The sequence below is a fragment of the Lissotriton helveticus genome, chromosome 1_2 (genome assembly GCF_964261635.1).
Source record: "Lissotriton helveticus chromosome 1_2, aLisHel1.1, whole genome shotgun sequence".
NCBI classification, from domain to species: domain Eukaryota; kingdom Metazoa; phylum Chordata; class Amphibia; order Caudata; family Salamandridae; genus Lissotriton; species Lissotriton helveticus.
Genome location: NC_136058.1, coordinates 347,277,979 through 347,295,470, shown reverse-complemented (window position 1 = coordinate 347,295,470; position 17,492 = coordinate 347,277,979). Strand labels below are relative to the sequence as shown.

Here is a 17,492-nt window from a genome sequence, read left to right as displayed (position 1 = left end):
ACTCTACAGCGCTGGATACCTGGTAATGAACGGAAGGACACTGGACCCCCCCCTTCCGCATCCTCCCCCCCCCCAAACTGGACCTGGACAAACGGGCACAAGAAAACCTTCCTGGACTTCTTTATTTGCAACTCAGACCTGTTCCATCATCTGGCCAGCTTTAGTATCCAACCACGACGGGAAAGTGATCACCGTCCACAGGTCATCATTCTTAATAAAGCCGGAGTACCATTCGTCTGCCTAAAGTACTTGTACTGGGATCTACACCGAGAATCTGAGGTGCTTAAAATGGAGCGATGATATAAGCCCTAACATCATGAAGACATGTTTGGCTCTCATCAATGGGGTCACAGATCAGACAGCTTCCCCGATTGCCGTATGGACGACTCTCTGCGTACAACTGGTCACGCTTTTTCCTGTTAAACCGCACCAACACAATGCCAGCACAATCCGGCAGTTCTCACTCACAACCCAGTCGAGGACGCTGAAGAAAGCCCGGAACAACGCCTTGCGGGCACTTACAAAATCCCCAGGAAATAATGATCTCAGTCATGTGTACAAATTAGCGCAAAAATTATTCAGGATGGCCACACAAAGACAAACGTCTATATCAAAACCAGCTATGGGCCAAGCTCCTTTGGGAAAGCAAAACCCGCAATGTGAGAACATTTTGGGCCTTGATCAACCGCTCCAACTCGGGGTCATCAAAAGATGGGTCGGCAAACATGCAGGAATCAGACTGGGCTGCCTTCCTGACCGACCACTTCAGGTCCCCGTAAAGCACAGTGACAACAGGAAGCAGCTCCCCTAAAGCGGTAGAAGCACCCTAAAGCATCTGCAGGCGCAAGAACACAAACTGTGCAGGCTATTGTACAGATGACATTAAGATCAACGAAGAAATGGTCGCCAACGCTGTGTCAAAAGCAAGATCAGACGGGGCTCCGGGCCCAAACGCTTTGCCTCGGAGACTGTTCAAATCCAACAAAGCTCTTTGGTCGGGGCTCTTAACCACCTTGTTTAACTTTGTGCTTAGGACTTCAACTGTTCCAGATTCCTGGCGCGGGGCTATAATTCACCCAATCCATAAATCAGGCTCCCGTGCCACTCCAAGCAACTATAGATTAATTGCAGTCCTTGACATCGAGGCAAAGCATTACGCAGGCATTCTTCTGAAGGAGCTGAAGGGATGGGCAGAACAGCGTGATTTGTTACCAATGAACCAAACAGGCTTTACTGCCAATTCAGGGACCGAGACTAACTTGCTTACATTGTCTATAATCATCGACAAAACGCTTTTATCATCAAGATCTGTGCACTGTTTTGTTGATTTTCATAGCCGCGTTTGATGGGGTCCCAAGGGCAGCTCTATGGGGTAAACTGAAAAAATGGGGATCCCTGAAAAACCTCTGGATGTGATAATCCAACTTCACTCACACACCTGGGTTCAGGTGAAGCTGGGGTCCGGCACGCACCTCTCACGGAAAATCATGACAACCAGAGGAGTCAAACGGGGGTGCGTGCTGGCCCCCCTCCTTTTTAACCTGTTCATTGCAGACCTGCCGGTCACACTTGATGAAATAAACAGTCACCCCCCTAAGGTTGGAGGCGTAGCAATAAGCAATCTTCTTTATGCCGACGATCTGGTTCTTTTTAGCCTTACTCGGGTCGGGCTTCAAAGGCTTTTGGACAGGCTACACAGTTACACAATTAAGAATCAACTTGAGGTAAACTTAAAGAAAACCCAAGTTGTGTCCTTTGGAAGGAAACGCAAAGGTGGCGGTGTGTGGTCATATAACAATAATAATCTAACAGGACGCTCATATAAATACCTAGGGGTCCACTTTGATTCCAGGGGTAACTTCTTCAAACAGCGTGATGAAATTGCAGTAAAAGCCACAATCCTACAGGTTAATTTATCTAAGCTTGCTAAAGAGCTGTCCGGTCCAACCCTCTCATTCCTACTGGAAATTTTTAGAGCAAAAATCGCACCCATCCGTACGTATGGTAATGAAATATTTAGGGGTAAGCTAAACACAACTCTGAACCAACTTGTGACCAAGATTTACAAAAAAGTGCTACATTCGCCCAAATCTGCCTCTGCTGCCCAGATCAGGCGAGAACTGGGCTTTTTAAATCATGAGGCTTTCAACACCGGCACATATCTAAACCTTTGTCACAAACTTAGAAAAGCAGCTATAGGTACTTTAGAGTCTCTAGTTTGGTTGGAGATTAGTCAGAAGAACCCTGGGGGCTCGTATGGCCGCCTGTTTACAGACACTATCCGCGAAATGGCTGCGGGTGATCTATGGGCCCTCAATCCCAGCATGACAGCATTTAAAACATGTATCAAAAAGAGCGTCAGAATGTGCTCGCTCATTATGGACAAAGCGCTACTCCGCAGACGCAGTCATGCATGGTCAGTCATGAACTCTTATGGGCGCATATCCCCGGCTACTTACCTCTCCTGTTCTTATTCATTGCACTTAAAGCGGAGTTTTCTGGCCATCAGATTGGGGTTTGGCGTTTTTAAAAAGATCTGCCCATATGGCAGCGTACCACGGAAGATCTAACTTGCAAAGGGTGCGGCATGACAACTGAAACGCTAGAGCACGTGGTTTGCTTATGCCCCGCACTTACGTCCCAACGTAGACGTAAACTCGGAGCAGAGTGGAACAGGTTGGGTGTTCGGACCTGTAGACAGGCAATTATCACCTCTCTGTGCCCAGAAAACATAGCTCTGAATATCGCCTTTACAACATATATATGGGAAGCTTATCGCATCTTTACAGCTAAGGCGGAAGGAGCAGCATTCCCCCGCGCTGTCCCGTCCAGTGACCCAATCCAAGCTGCATCTTAGCCTTTAGCTTTAAGCAAAAAAAAAAAAAAAAAAATGAGTCTTAGCTGCTATATGCCAGTATATCAAATCCCCCTGCTCTTTTGCTAAGTGTTATCACTGTCTAATACTTAATTGTTTTAATTTTTAAGGGGTAATATAAATCGAGTAACAGGTGTCGATAGATTTTTACTGTTTAACTGTGAAAAAATGTTTTGAAGCTTTTTTAATTACAATGTACCGATTTGTGGATTCAATTTGTTACGCTTTTAAGGATATTTTTCTTTTATCCAAATAAAGATTTTTATATATAAAGACAGCCTTCAGGATCCGGCTACACCTATCACTCTTGCGTCACATGTTCCCTTGGGTGGAAAGATTGCTTATTATCTCCAAAATTGGCAGCAAATAACTACGGACCAGTGGGTCCTCAACATAATTCAATTAAGACACACTCTCGAACTTCCACAAACGCCCCCTTGTACACCACCAAGGTGGTCAGGCACTTACTTAAGATGCATCGGGAGATTCGGACAATGCTCCGAAAGGGAGCAATAGAACCGGTGCCGAACTCCCAGAGGGGAAGGGGTTTACTCACGATTTTTCCTAGTCAAGAAAAACACTCTCCAATGGCGTCCTATTTGAGACCTCCGATCCCTAAACACCTATCTCTAAAAGCAATCTTTCCCAATGGTTTCTCTTCAGGACATCTTTCTACTTTTAGACCCAGGAGATCACATAACCACAGACCTACAGGATGCGTACTTTCACATCCCCATCCATCCTTCCCACAGGCAGTACCTTTGGTTCATGGTTGCCGGAGAACATTACCAATTCAAGGTACTGCAGTTCGGACTGAAATCAGCCCCAAGAATATTCATGAAATGCCTGGCTCCAATGGCGGTTGTTCTAAGGAAACAGACACTAAGTATTTCCTTACCACGCTGACTTGTTGGTTAAGGCACCATCAGCAGCATCCGCCCGATCGCCAACAGCGGCTTGCGTGGATTTGTTTGCCAGGTTAGGTCTGACTTTAAACGAGGAAAAATCATCCCTTCAACCGACAAGAAACATCACCTTCTTGGGAGCGATACTGGACACAAGGCATTTCCCCTCCAAAGGAAGGCAAATGAGAATTACATCTCTTTTCAAAGACTTCACAAAAAGAAAGTGCCTTTCAGTATGCAAGTACAAGTCATTGCTGGGAACGATGTCATCTTGCATTCCCCTCGTACCTTGCTGCAGGTTAAGGATGCGTCCGTTGCGAGAGCAGCTAGATATACAATGGCTTCGAGCATAGGGATCCTTCGAAGACATAGTCAAGGTAACGCCGAACATGGTTCAAGCGGTGAAATGGTGGCCCCAAGAGCGGAACATCTCGCGGGGCCTTTCATTCCTCACAGAGCCAGCCCCACTGATAATTACTACACATGCGTCCCTAGGAGGATGGGGAGCCTTCCTTCAGGACCTTAAAGTCAGCAGCCGCTGGAAGTTGCACGAGCAGAAGATGCATATAAAGTTATTGGAACTCAGAGCCGTCCGCTTGGCATTGCTGGCGTTCCTACCAAAAATAATATCAACTGTGTTAGTAAGAACGGACGACAACAGCTATGCATTACTTTAACAAACAAGGAGGAACAAGATCACTCTCCCTGTCGCAAAAGGCCCATAGAATATGGGAATGGGCACTGCAACACAAGATATCCAGAACAGCGGAACATCTCCCAGGGGACCAGAACTTCCAAGCAGATACACTCCGCAGGCTCAAATCTACCTGCCACGAATGTGAGATTGACCAAGGGGTTCTAGACAACATCATCCAAAGATGGGGGAGAACCAACAGTAGACCTCTTCGCAACAGCAGAGAACGGGAAATGCTGGTTCTTCACAAGCTGGCTTCCCCAACGGGGATCCTGCGGGAATGCGTTTTTTATGGCATGGTCAGGCGTCTTTGCTTACGCCTTTCTTACAATTCCCCTCCTGCCACGAGTTCTTATGAAGATCAAGAAGGAGCGGTGCCGGGTGATCCTGACAGCCCCATGGTGGCCCAGGCAGCACTGGTTCACAGAGCTTCCTCTACTGTCGGAGGTCCATCCGATTCGCCTCTGGCCAATACAGGGGCTTCTGACTTTGTCCCAGGGACAAGTGCTACATCCAGATCCAAAATTATTGCACTTAGCGGCCTGGCTCCTGAGCACTGTAAGTTTCACCATCTAAAGATCTCAGAGGAATGCAAAGACATCCTATCAAAAGCCAGAGCGGAGAGTACGGACAAGACCCACAGAATGAAATGGGAAAGATTCCGTCTGTGGTGCCAAAGATGTAACATTCATCCTCTGAATTTGGCAGCGCATGAGATTATTCCATACATTTTACTTTTGGCTCATGCATCGATAAAGGTACATTTAGCTGCAATATCACTCTACAGGAGGACTTCCTCAGGACCAACTATGTGGTCTGCAAGAGTCATCCAACAATTCATGAAAGGATTATTCCGGGGTTTTCCTCCAGTAAAGCCTCCACCACCTCTCTGGCAGTTGAACATTATTCTTTCTCAAGTAATGAAACAGCCCTTCAAGCCAATACACAGGGCAGATCCTAAATTTCTATCATGGAAAGTTCTGCTTCTCATAGCGCTCACTATAGCCAGGAGAGTGGGGGAATTACAGGCTCTCACGATTCAAGACCCTTTCTTACAATTTCAAGAGGATAGAATGATACTCGGGACTAATCCAAAATGTATTCCAAAAGTTCCAATTGACTTTCATTTAAATGAGCCACTAATGCTCAAACGGTTCTTTCCTCAACCAACAACCGCAGCGGAAAGAGCTCTCCACTTGCTGGATGTCCAACGCTGTCTCAAATTCTATTTACAAAAGACAAAACCCTTCCGCAAATCTTCACAACTGTTTGTTGCCTTCAGCACACCCAGGAAGGGCTTCCCTTATCAAAAAAAGGAATTGTCAGATGGATTTCCAGTGCGATAGAGTATTGTCATCAGACAGCTGGAAAGCCTTTAAATGCACAAGTTCGTGCCCATTCGACAAGAGCAGTGTCCACCTCCACTGCTTTGTTTGCGGGAGTACCGATCCAGGATATCTGCAGGTCAGCGACCTTGAAGAGTACACACACCTTCACCAGGCATTACTGCTTGGATGCAGCCACAGGAAGAGATGTGGTGGTGGGAGAAGCGGTGCTGAGAAACCTTATCCAGTAACGGTGAGCCCTCTTTTCATCCCTCCGTCCTGGTTTCTTGGATACAAATGCAGTTTTTATTATGTTTAGTGAGTGGTTACATTTCTAATATGCAGAATTCCATAATCAATTTGTATAGATAAATGATGTCTTGCATAGCTATACCAGGTCTGCATGGAGTCTAAAAATAAAAGATAAGTCCCTTATTCTACTGCTCGCTATTCTGATCCAGGCATGTGAATCTATGAAAGCTCCAATACAGGAGTAAGAACACAAGTTGCTTACCTGCAACTGTAGTTCTCCAGTATTGGAAGCTTTCATAGATTCACATGCAACCCACCCTCCTCCCCTTGAGAGGCTCACCTCGGATTAAGCACAAAAGGTGTTAATGGCACAAGTGCATGAAAATCTGAGGGGCAAAAGGTTCTCAGGAGTGTTTGGTTCACGGACAAGTTTGGTCTCTTTTACATAACGAAGGTTATGGGTTGCAAAAGGGAAATGGGCCTAGGTCTCTTTTCAGTTTGCTATACTACTAAGCATTGCTATTTTTTTGTACCGGAGACTCCCGTGTTGACGACTGGGAATGATTCAGGCATGTGAATCTATGAAAGCTTCCAATACTGGATAACTAAAGTTACAGGTAAGTAACTTGTTTTCTTGCGGTAGTGTGGGCGAGCAGCCATAGGCCTAACATAGAGTATAAGATATTTGTTGTGCATACAATGACCAATAAATTAAAACACGACTCAAAGGGAATCCAAAGCCAATTTTGTATAAGCTTCTTTCAAGATTTATTGTAAAACAAAGATCTTTGCGAAAAGTTAAGTGTTTTTAAATAGGAATTATGTACAGTTTCAAATGGACACTCTTGCAATTTTCAGTATTTGCTATGTTAACTTATGGAAGAAAATTAATTGGGTTTCGCAGGTAAGTAAATGTTAGACCTGGCACCATTGGCATGTGTCTCCCTTCCATTTTTGTTACTGTGCCTCATGTGTTTTGTTGGTGTTAGCTGCTCGGAGCACTATGCCACTGACAATCAGTATCACAGTGCAAGTGCTCCCTATAGAAAGTATCTATGTTGATTGGTTTCCATGATTGGCTTATTTGATTTACTGTCAGGCCCTAGTAAAGTGCACCAGGAGTGCCAGGGCTTGTGAATCCAAATGCTGCTAGTGGGCTTGCATTCCTGGTTGTGCCACCCACAGAAGCAGCCTTGTAAAATGTGTCTAGGGTCTGCCATTGCAGAACCTGTGTGCAGTCTGGTACTGTCATGGTGACTGCACAAGTGCACCCACTTGCCAGTCCCTAAACCTTCCCTGAACTTCATATTAGTCACCTCTATGGTAGGCCCAAGGGCACGGTGCATTGTAAGCATAAGGTATAACAAGCCCTGATGTGTGTGGCATGTCCTAATGGTGAATTACAGCCATTTTCGTTTTTCACTATTGCAAGGCTACCTGTTCTCATAGGCCAGAATGGGCTGTTGGAATTGTTACATCCTACATTCCTAACCGACTCAGGGAACATGGTAGAAAGTAAAGTTTAGTATGACTGAACTCAGAATAATAAAATACATCCTTTAGTAAAGTTTATTTTAATATCCTGTGTTTGCAAATATCACTTTTAGAAAGCTGGTATTTGCTTGCCTAACCATTTCAGCCTGCCTCTGCTCTGATATGTATCTGCTGTCTGGTTTCTGTGTGTGACAGGGCTGGGGGATTCCAAGAGACCAGCTGGGGCTGCCAGGTGGTGAATAGAGAGATTACACCAGGATAGGTGGGAGGAGTGCCCCTGGGCTCTGAATAGGGCTGTGCTCTGCCACCACAATGCTGGCTCCACCTCCTGTGTAGCGTCTGATGTCTCTGCCCTGCACCTTGTAAGGAGAGAGGGGAGACTGTCAACAGAGTACTCCTGGACTGTACTTGTCATCCACAATGCTGGCTCCCCCTCCTGGGGAGTCTCTGATCTCCCTGCCCTGCACACTGAAAGAAGAAGCCAGAGTCTGCAAAACAAAGTGCTCAAGGTACGGACTGGATTAGGCAAAGGCCCCCCTGGCCTGAAAGAACAAAGGATTTTGGGTATAAAGATAGGAGCCCTGCTCCTAAGAAATCCGATCCTGCTTGAACCAAGACAAAACCTCTGCCTAAGTAGAAGGAACCAAGAAAGTTGAAGGACGACTACTGTCTCTGTTCTGGGAGATTGGCCTGCAGTGGTTGCCTTGCTGCTGAAGGAAAGGAAGAACCTGCAAAGACTATTTACTTTTAAAGACTTGTGTTTCAAAGCTCTCCAAGGGCTTGTGTGTGAGCTTGCCCCCTGAACAGAGTCCCAGGACCAGTGGACTCTAACGACCTGGAGAAGAACTGCTGAGGGCGCTGCCTTATCCCGCAGCGCTAAAGGAGAGAACTGTGTGCGCGCCTCATGCCAAACTACTGCACACTCTGAGAACCCTGTGCCCACATGTCCGGCCCGAGCAATGCGACTTCTGCACCCTTTTCGAGCCATAGCTCGCAACGAATGGACCTGCCCGGCCCGACTAACGAGACTTCTGCATCACTTTGAGCTGTAGCTCGCAACGTCTGGACCGGCTGGGCCCAAGCAACGCGACTGCCGCACTCCGAGCCGTAGCTCGCAACGTCTGGACCGGCCTGGCCCGAGCAACGAGACTGTCGCACTTTCAGCCGTAGCTCACAACGTACGGCCCGGACTCCACTTTTTGGGCTTTGTTCTCCCCCCTTTGCATCGGTCTGATCGATGCACCTCCTGCTGCTTTCCATAGGCTACTGCGCGTAGAGCGGCTGGGTACGACCCGTACCTACGAAGCGTACTGCCGCTCCACACCGAGCCTCCAGCGCCTCCACTCCAGGTATGGCGCGGACGCCTCAACGAAGTGCCCCGAATCCACAAAGCATCCCCCCCTCCTAGTAACGCGACCTAGAGCCTACGAGCCGTGACTCTCAACACGACAAGGAGGGCACCGCTGCGTGAGCCGCTTGGCGCAGCAACGCATCGTCCGTGACTAACTCCCCCCAAGCAAAAGGTAGTGTGCCCGCATCGTACGCTGTATTCAAAGCGCACAGGACCGAAACGTCCTCCGTGCGCCCCAGACTCTGTTGGCTTCACCGTCGGGCCGAGTTTAGAAGTACGCTGCGCACAGACTCTGAAATTACGCCTTACTAAAAACTCTTTTTGCCTAAATAATCTTGTGGGCTGATTTAGAAACGTTATCTGGGTCTTGTACTAAGTCTTGCTGATATAACACCTATTTTTCATACAAACCCTAGTGTGGTGTTGTCACGGAGCTACTGTGTGATTACAAATGCTTAACCAATAACACTCCGAGATTAGCCTTGTCTGCTCGCGCCACGCAACCTACAGGGTGAGCAGGGGTTATTTGAATGAGTAAGTCCCATGCCCTGACTAGAGGAGAGGGTTCCTGCTTGTCACAAGTTCTTACCTGTGCCAACCAGAGACCCCCAAATCTAACAGTCACCAAATCCAGTCTTTGGGATGCTGGGTGAGCAGAGGGCAAGGTTCATCTAAGGACAAACACTGCACCACCAGCTGCACAGCGGCAGCCGGGTGCAGGGGTCAAATTTGAAGATCAGGCCCAATGTTAACCAATGGAGACTGTGGGGTATTTGAAGACACACTGCTTGCAGGTAAGTAAAGCGTCAGCAGGGCTCAAGCTTTGGAGTTTTTATGCAAGCATGGGGGACCCAAGGCAGCACAAATATTACACCACCAGCGGCCCGGACTTGGCCGGGTGAAGGGAGAAAACACCCAGTCGTGTGCACAATGCAATTTAATGGAAACACTGGAAAACAGGCTGCAGTTGACGACTGGAGTCTGCACAGATAAAACCAGTGACAGGATAGGTAAGTTGTGATGTTGTAGGTCATAGATAAACCGTTGGACGAGCTCCTCAAGGCCAAGGGGCTTTGGGTATAGGTTTTTCCATTGACGTCAGGTTTCTCTTACCAGAGTTGGTCGCCGTCGAGGTGAGCATTTGGATTCACACTGCAGGCCTCGTCGTGGAGTCCAGGAGGGGTGAGCCATCACTGGACTTGAAATCAGGATTGCTGGGTGACCTTTTCTGGATCGGTTGGCCACCTGGACACAGGCATCAGGTGCAAAGTGGTCATTAATTGCGGATCCGGACTGCACCAGAGTCCTTTGCAGTTCTTTCTTATGTACTGAGTGGCTGTCCTCTGGAGTTCTGGCCTCCTTCAAAGGCAGGCAGTCTTTCCCTGGCTGGTGGAGGTCGCTGACGGCAGGCCAGTTGTCATTTCTTCAAGGGCTGGAAACAGGCCAGTAGGGCTGGAGCCAAGTTGGTGGGCGTTGAGTCTTATCTGCACAGCATCTTCTTTGTCCTTCTTGTCATTAGATTACAGAAACTAGTTTCAGGGTCTGGGTGAGCCACCTAAATATTAGAATCTGAAAGAAACACATACTGATAGATTCCTTACCTTAGAATTAACCCCAGGCATCTGACTGGATCCGGAAAGTTTTCATCAGCAGTACCCCTGCGTGTCGGTAGGCGTCGTTGGCGTCTTTGTCACTGAGATGACTGCGCAGGAGCTGCTTAGACGCACCCATGTGCGCTGACTTCAGTTCTTTCTTGCACTGCGCCAGCAAGCGCAGATCCCGGAAGACCAAGTACCCCCAGTATGTATAGGTTTTATAAAGCGCAGAAATCAACCCCAAAGGGGTATCTCTGTGCTATCTTAACAGGAAAGTCAGGCGAACACGTGCAGATAGAAATTATACTCCTAGTGCAGTTTTCAAGAGTTTCCTAAAGATAAGATTGGAGCAATTACGCAAGTCCACCTGTAGGGTGTTCCATAATTTTGAGGCCAGATGAACAGTTTTGCCGCCTGTTCTAAGTTTCTTAAACCGGCTAATTACTAACAGCCTTTACCCTTCCGATCTAATATGGCGATTTGGACAGTAGGCTCTGAATGTATCCACCCGGAAGCTGGGGATCGTGCCATAGAGTGCTTTATGTGATCCTGTCACCCCTCGCCTTCTTGCCCCTGCTCTGAAAAGACAAACTGCCCTGGGTGGAGGGGGTGGCTCTGGGGCTTGGGCCCGGCCCCTCCAACACTTCTCGCTGCGGTCTCTGCCTCCCGTGCAGTTTCTACGGGGGGGGGGGGTCGGGGGGTTCCGAGCAGGCGGGCAGAGCCCCCCCAGACAAGCGGACCAGTTTGGGACTGGCTCTCTGCAAGGGGCCCGAGCCCGAATCGCGCTGAATATAGTGTGGGGCAGAGCGCGAAATCATGCCAAACCTGTGAATTCGGTGACCGCAACACTTGGTACAGCAAATGAGCCGCTCGGCGCCACTTTTCACCCGAGGGAACGGGCTGCCCGCTGTCTTTTTGCTGGACCAGGAGACGCAATGCCGACCGCCGTTTTATGTCCAGACTCCGATCCACCTCAAGACGGTCCACAACCCTCCCTCCTGATCCGGATACACCCCATGAAGCCAGCGAAGTGAGCGCATTGCAATCCAAGGAGAAGCGGCGCCTACCTTAGATTCCCTGACTTTTGCGCGATGAGAGGGGTGTCCCGATTGCGATCTTGAGGCACATGACCGCAAAATGGCGTGGCGGCGAAGAAGCGCTGCCTTATTTGTTCCGATTTTGCCCTCTGCGCTCCATTGCAGCGAGTTTACCACTCTCTAAGCCCATTCTCAACTGGACTCTCATATGCGTTCTGCTAAAACGCTGCCTGCAGCCTGCCTGAGCGAACACGACCAGCCCATGCCGCCTGACCTTAAGATGGCGGATTTGGGACATTGTAATACACACCACCATGCTCGGCCATGCTCTGTGACTGTAACCCAGGCCCCACAGTGATCAACATTGGAGACCAGTGCCAGTGAGGCTCAGTGCCAGTACTAATCAGTGCCAATGCCCAGTACCAGCAATGCTCAGATAGCCAGGGCACTGAATAAAGTGAATAGCTCGTGAGTGGTGAGGCCTAACCCCCCCCCCCCCCCCCCCCCCCCCACCAGTCCGGAGCTGTGCTATCCGATTCCCTGAGACGGAGAGTGTGCTGAAGACGCGGCGATGGGTAGGAATAATGGACAAACTTACTATCATTGCCGGACTGTATTGCCCTGAGGTCCTGTGGGTGAAAGAGATTTTAAGTGTGTGTGAAGGAGTTGAGGACCACTGTAGCAGGAGGACTATTGGCCCGATGGGGGTTGAATTTGCACAGACGGTCCGGGGAAAATAGTTTTCTGGGCTGAATACAGCTGGGGCCTGAACGCTGGATTAAATAATTGCAATCCGCTGGGCCGGTGGCAGAGGCAAGCGTGTGGCCGCTTTTCTTAATCTGTGGCTCAAGCAACCCTGTATAACTGGGTTCAACTTTCCAACCTTGACGCACAGCGCGGACCGTCAAGCTGGCCGTGAAGGAGGCCACATGACCATCATGAGGATGCTGTTGCCTCTTCTACAGCGGTGCAACAAGTAGTGCCAGCTGCACAGTTTAGGCCTTTTACAGCTGCGCAGCAAGTAGTGCTAGTTGCACCGTTTAGGGCTTCTACAGCTGTGCAGCAAGTAGTGCCAGCTGCATCTTTTAAACAACTTTATCAGTGAAGACAGTTTTGTTTGAGTTAGGACTCCCACTGCCTTGGCAGCAGCCTTGACATTATGGATTATGGATTCAGGGCATCTGTGCCCCCTGCCAAGTTGGCCTGGGAGTCTCCAAGGTATTTAGGGCGCAAGGCCCTTATACGGACATGTGGTGCTAGGAAATGTTTTCCATTTAGTACGAGTTATGCACCCTGTTCTGAGTACCTCTAGAGGTGGTTTTATGATGACGATGTTGTTGTGCATTCTTAAACCTTGTTAGTCAGATCTTGTTCCACCCCATGCTCTTTCCCCCTAATGTTAATGTTAATCAGGAGATTAGGGTTCAATAGTAGTCTGTTGAGATTATCGGCATGCAACACGTTTGGTGCCGAATGTGCCTCTGTTACAGGCTGATGTTAAAGTCAGTGATCACCAGTGGTCACTGGGTGTTCATGATAATCTGTTCTACTTTGACCAAATTTGCTTTGTGATGGTTTTGAAAATGGTCAAGTTGGTCCTTTCATATGTAAACTATTCCTTTGTTTATCTAGTGCCAAGTGACACCATGCATACTTAGATGAAGGGCCCCACAAATACCCACCCCACTTCCCGGACGACACATTAGTTCTGATTTCTTCACCCAACATCTGGAATATGTGCCTCCTTTTTGGCCTCTTACCTCTCATCACCACAGCCTTCCTAGTAACACCTTTCTCATATCCCCCCCCCCCCCACCTCCCTCCGGCTAATTTTCCCAACATGGCTACCACTCGAGTTAAGACTGGAATTAATTGCTACAAAATCATTTATCCTCCCAACCAGAAGAAAGCTTCAGTAAAACGATTGAAACATAATACTATTGAACGTTTCCCTGATTCCCTTTTTGTTAATCAATTTTAGAATGGTCGTCTTGGGAGGCTCAAAAGATTTGTTCTTCTTCACTCACGACACCCCCTCTTGGTCCACCAGCTTATATAATTTCCTTAACGTCACCTCCTCCTCCTCTATCCCTCATGGCAGACAACTAAAAATGTCCCACTCTGCGCGTTTCAATGGCTACCTCACTATCTCACTCTATAATAACGGTACTGTCATGATCCAAGGCAAAGACTCCTGTCTCTCGCTGTTTGACCACCTCTTCCCCTCCCTACTCCCCTCTCCTCTGCGACTGGGTTATCCCCTAACTCCTCACCTAGCTCCACCCACTACTCACTTTCTCCTCCCCTGACTCCCCTACATACCATTAGGGTGCACCCTCGAGAAGCACAGGCAGGCCCTCTTCCCTCCCCTGTGCCCTCCTCTCCTATTCCTCACCCTTCACAGTTTGCCCTCCCATTCATCACTTCAGCCTTACCTCTAACTAATACGCTCCTCGTCCAATCTGCACCATCACGGTTCCCCAATATCTTCCTCACCCATATTCCTACATGCCACCCCCCTTTTGAGTCCACCTCTCCTCCAACCCTCTCCCGAGGTTAACCCTCACTACGCTCCCCCTTATTCCTCCATCACCCCTCTCCTCTACCCCCTCCTCCCCTCGTTTTTCTCACTGATTTGTCCTCCAACCCATTGCATCTCTCTCCTTCCACCCTCTCCTCCAACTATGCTGTGCTACCCCCTTGGTACCCCTTCCATTTCCCTCCCTCGGGCACAGCAGAACCACTTCCTTTCTTCAATTTCTCTTTCTCCCAACCTCCCTCACTCTGCCAGATGCCCGTTCCCCTACAGCCACCTCCTCTCGACGACAGGACCTCCTCAACCACCACCCCTCTTTTCCTCTCTAACCTCCTACATTCCCAGGACTCCACACAATCCTCCCCTCTCCTTCTACCATACCGCCCTGATCTGTACCGAGCTCCCCCTAAATTTGTCCTTAATTCCCTTCCTTCTTGCAACTCGAACAAAGACAACTCTCCCTTCGCCTCTGACTCACCAACTCCCGCTATCAACCTCCACCTTTCCCCACTTTTGGACCCTACACCTCAAATCCCCTCCTTGGCGCTTGGATTGAGGCAATGCACCCTTGCTGACCTCCTGTAACATATACTGGAGGCATGTGAAAACACAGACCGAGACAGGAGCGACCGAGGGGGCGAGTGAAGGGGGAACAAAAACAAGCGGCGAAGATGACAAAAGATATGACGCCTAAATAAAAACACTGAGTTGACCTTCATAAAAACGCTACTGCAAACAGACCCTGATGTACCACACGACAATGGCCAGATAGGGAATGCACAAACTGCCCAGCTCAAACATAAAACTTGGGGACACTGCGAACCTACGGCCAGATGTGTGTATAATGACCCACTGGTTGTCTAGCGCCCACCCGGCCCCACGTATCTCATGCACACGCCCCACACAGCCTGCTTAACGTATTAGCAAATTCAAAACCCTTAGCTCCACTGCTGTTAGATAATTACATAGTATGATTCACCAGTTGTATTGCTTTCTTTTATTAACTGTCTGATATTTACAGACTGACAAATAATATGTGACTGTATACATTTACCAAAATAACCTTTTCCTAAAACTTACAGGTGAAATAAGACTTGAACGTATGAGACTGATTTTATGTGTAAGTACTTTTATGGATAACCTTCTCTATGGTATTCTTCGAATTGTAACTAAAGTTAGTACAGGACAATGTTATATATGCCAAAGAAGTGCTGTATTGTGATCTATCTCTAATTGCTGAACTATATTATTATGGATGTATATTAAAATAAATGGCAAAAAAAAATGTTGAAAAAAGGTATCCATGCAATACATATCTGGGCTTTGCGGGGACAGGGGCGGAGAAGGGAGGAAAAGCGTACTTGATGAGAAACTCAGTCGGGCATAAGTTCCCGCCAGAGTGTCTCTTTAGTTCGAGTGTGACGTGCTGGTCAAGTAACCTGGAAGTGGTTTGTATTGACAGTCTAGTCCAGAAACCCTGGAAAGCAGCCAGTGACTAGAATGCTAACTACTATCCGGTACACAAGCGCATCTAGGCATGTAATGCAGTATGCAGTACCAGCAGCCGCTATGGAGAGCCGTTCTGTACAGTGGACTGGAATGCTGACTGCTGTGCTATGCACATGCGTGAGTTTAGCAAGTAATTTAATGCGTACATTCAGAGACCTAGTAACCTTATAGCAGGACAATACATGCTGCATCTCTAAGGGGCCCTCCTCAGGACCCATGCCCTACATACCAAAAGGTACCCCTTACTAGGGACTTACAGCGGTGCAAAGGGCCTTGCCAATTGTGGAACAATTAGGCATTTACATAATTTTTGTGAAATAATACTGGCAACCTGGTTAGCAGGAACCCAGTGCTCTTCAAAGTTGCATCAGCTATCAGGCAAATCATGGGGCTAACTATGTACAAAAGCATGACTAAGGGCCTGATTACGACTTTAGCGCTGCAACAACGGCACAATGCAGCCTTTGCTGCGCAAGCACCGCCGACTGTATTACGAGTTGGAAATGTGCAGCTTGTAATATGGTTGGCAGTTCTTTGGCCATTCCCATGGTGGTGCACTGCAGTGGGAACTGGCAAAAAGTTCCAGCATGGCATGGCATGGACTGTGACTTCCATGCTGTCCTTTAACTGGGGGAAATATATTCATGGGGGGGGGGGGGGGCATGTTGTGCCCCCTGAATGTATTCCCAGGGCATGGGGGCCCTGTAGTTCTTGCAGCGCCAGCTTATTCATGGTGGGTCTCTGCCATGAAATTGCTGGTGGTGGAAGAACTCCAAGTATGCTGCTCGGGACTTTGCCAGTCCCTGCTCAGTATATTGTGTTGTGGGGCTCCTGCACCACTGACAGGGTACCACTGTTCCCTTGTGCAGCTGGTGTTCCACTGGCACAGATAAAACTTTGTTAGTTGTAATCTGCAGTACAGCGGAACCCCCTCACCCCTCCCACCTCCATACTCGTAATTATGCCCTTAAGTTAGCAAAGTTAAAAGTTTTGGTCTGAATAATATGCAAACTGACTAACTTATTAATTTTTGTTTGATGCGTTTCCTTTTCCAATAGGTACTATGTGTTTAATTCTTCAGATGGATACCTTTACAATGCTGTCAAACAGAAGAGGCAACCTTACTAAAGCTGTAAGGGTTCCAATGTAGTTATTAATAATCTTTTGAGTATTAAATGCAGAGGTATAACCCCATTATGCTCTCAGAGTACCGAATACGAAATCGTGATATGTAGGAGGTAGAATCTTAATGTGTTTACAATAATATAAATATCTGCGTTGCTCGTTGTTCTGGTTTCATAAGTAAAAGTTTTATTTCATATTTATCTACCAATTGTAGCCCCCTTTGTTTCCATAAGTGGAAAGTTTACAGTAAACATTTGAAAAGTGATTTGTGGTTTTCCGTTATACTGTCTTGGGTGTATCAATCTGTATATGCAACAACAAGGTCAGTTTCCCAGTCGTCACTGAGCGAGAGTCTGACTTTGCGTACCAACGGAAAAAAGGACCATTATCACCATTTAAACGCATGGGAAACTACTACCATTTAAAACAATATATATATATATATATTATTTATTGTAATAAAGGCTTGTACAAATATCTATTTTCGCAAACTGCCAATTTGTCAAGTAATTGCAAATAAAAAAATTAAAAAGTGGTTTTTTTTGTTTCCTGTTACTGACTCTAAAATAAAGTGTATCGCTGTAATTAATATTTATTCATAATTATTGTGGTTTTAAAAATTAAATGTCTTGAAATTTCACTGTTGTATTCATTTTTCCCTCTAAAATACATTTCAGTTAGTAGGTAAAAATGAAGTATTAACTGGGTATTAATATAATACCCCGCCCATTACCCCTATATCCTGTCACTAAAGGTGAATCTAGAAGTGCTATTAAACATTATTGAAATTTAAT

At 47.4% G+C, this 17,492-nt stretch overlaps 1 long non-coding RNA gene across 2 annotated transcripts in view; it reads left to right on the top strand.

Moving 5' to 3' along the window:
• The window catches only part of LOC144803749 (uncharacterized), a 46,676-nt gene extending 29,463 nt beyond the window's left edge, over positions 1-17,213 (top strand). For both annotated transcript variants that reach the window (XR_013605502.1, XR_013605501.1), the window contains exons 2-3: positions 15,147-15,184; positions 16,632-17,213. This is a non-coding gene — a long non-coding RNA (uncharacterized LOC144803749). The remainder of the gene's footprint in view (positions 1-15,146; positions 15,185-16,631) is intronic.
• Positions 17,214-17,492: the final 279 nt, after the last annotated feature.